Source organism: Antrostomus carolinensis, unplaced genomic scaffold (assembly GCF_000700745.2).
Source record: "Antrostomus carolinensis isolate BGI_N321 unplaced genomic scaffold, ASM70074v2 scaffold5729, whole genome shotgun sequence".
In the NCBI taxonomy this organism is placed as follows: Eukaryota; Metazoa; Chordata; class Aves; order Caprimulgiformes; family Caprimulgidae; genus Antrostomus; species Antrostomus carolinensis.
This window is the reverse complement of record NW_010337751.1, coordinates 39,137-41,502: the sequence shown is the minus strand read 5'-3', so window position 1 is coordinate 41,502 and position 2,366 is coordinate 39,137.

Sequence of the window (2,366 nt, the reverse complement as noted above, 5' to 3'; positions counted from 1 at the left end):
GACCTTCCACATCCGCCACAGACAGCAATATTAATATAATGAGTCCTCTGAAGAGCTACAGAGAAAGAGGGGTTTTGGAGGAGGAAGAATAGTCCAGTGGAAGTGTGATACAATGAACCGAGTTTTGCAATACTAAAGTTCTCACTATGGTTTTCCAACTTACTCTATTTCTTAAAAAAAAAACCAAAGAAATAAAACTTCACATTCTGATACGGGGGAAATGAAACGTGTGGCTTCATACTGCCTCATTCCTGCCCAGGGTGAAGTCAGGCCCATCCAAAGCTCTTGAGGCATTTGGGAGAGCAAGAAAAAGCCTTACCCTGGGCATGGGGTTTGAAGGGCAAAATCACGGTCTGCACAGTACAGTCAGGGCTGAGCACTGGGAGGGGGTCGCTCTGAAGCAAATGGTTGCTGAAACAGGCACATGTCTGCAAAAAGTGTCAGTGAATCAGAATCTTACAGCAATATATGTTACAGAAGGGAGATGAACTCCAGGCTGCCAGAGCTCACTCCACTGCAGCCAGCACCTCACAGTCCCCAGAGGGCTCCCAGGAGCTCCCCATGATCTCAGATCTCAAAGTAGAACCCCAAAACTGCCGCACAGGCTGCTGCACCTGGAGGCTGCCCCTGCCAGCTGTGCTCCATAAGCAGGTCCAGGGACCCTGGGCTCCTCAAACCTGCAAAGGGGTGGGCTGAGACCAGGACTGCAGCCCCATCAACAAAAGTTTCAGTCATCCAGGGATGCTCAGATGTCAGAGAGGTATTTGAACACACACTGCTTGTTTCTGCACAAATCTACTCAAATGCACAAGTCTGGTTGTTTTCTCCCCACAACAAGAGAAGAAAATTAGAAACAATCACACCAGCTGTAGGGAAGGATGGAAACAAAACCCCAGAAAGCAACACCTATCCATGCTGAAGGAAAGCCCTAAGTCACCTGCTAGGACAGGACACGTGCTGCACATGGCACATGTTGGAAACCTGGTTTTGCCGAAGAACCAGGACAGCGATTCTGGCATAAGCTCAGACATTCCTCCTTTCCAAGGGCATCTGCTGGGGAAGAAGCATCTTATTGGTAATGTAAGGGAGATAAAACAGGAGCAAAAGTGAGAAAAAAACCCCACGATACTTGCAGGTGTAGAGACAAAGCATAACCATGCGTGCACTTTAATTATTTCATACTCTTAAAATGGGAAAAAAGCTTCACTCAAAGAGAAAACTTCCTTCAAAAAATGTAAGCATTATTTATTGTGTTTTGTTTTGTTTTTTTTTCCTATATTTCGAGGATGCTCTTTAAAGGTTCCAGCATTGTAAAAAATCTTTGACTTTTCTATTTCTCTCTGTCTCTGCTTTCCACAGCTGGGAGAAAAATCTAAGGGCCTTAAATGAGTTTAAGTATGAAAGTAAAAAAAAAAAAGGCTTTGAAAATAAGCTGTGAAGGAACACTCTGTATTTGAACTCCACAGAGAAAATTAAAATCAAGGGAAAGCTGAAACTGTAATACATCAATTTTTTATAATTATTTATAAATATATATATATATTTCAATCAGAGGACTCAATGTCTTATTGCTTTCAATGGGACTTTTGTTTGTGTAAAGACGGAAGAACAGAGCTCTGTTTCACCACAGCTCTGTGCTTTGTCTGCTATCTCCAGTTCCCAAATTTTTACTCCAAACAGGGGTAGGACACCCGCCTACAAGAGCAACTGAGCTTGTGTAGGACGGAAGCGCGCTCCTTTGCGCGGTGCCACCAGCACCAAAATCCCAGCTCCGCTGAAATCGGTAGCAAAACTCCTCGCTCCAACAGAGCTGGCTTTCCGCTGCCGGGCACGTGGTCACCTTGCTGCCTCCCCCCGTGCACTGCCACCCCACAGGGCCCCAGTCACCAGTCATGCCTGTGCACACAGGGTGGGTTTCTCACCTAAGGATGAGATGGCTCTTGCCACAGCCTGAGCTGCAGTCAGGCTGGTCCCCATCATCTGCAACATCCCCAAAAACAGACTGGAGGGAGGCAGGGCCAAAGGCTGTGCAGACACTGACCCCTGTGTCGGGCATTATCCTCAAATGACTGCTTTTTCCTCTTCACAGCTTCCCTGCTGATGGTGGCACAAACGTCCCTGTGGCAGGGCTCTCATCCATTTGTAGCCAGCCACACCAAGGTGAGTGTTTCCTGGCCAAATCTGATGAATGGCTTTCCCTGCCCATGGCTCTAACGCAGCTAGGAACAGCAGATGTACTCTGCACGTTTTCTCGTGTGTGCATGCATACATATATATATATATATATATATATAGCCTACTCCTTCTGTCAACTGAGAGTCTTAAAATATGGCCCATCACTATAACATTTGAGCACAAGACTACAC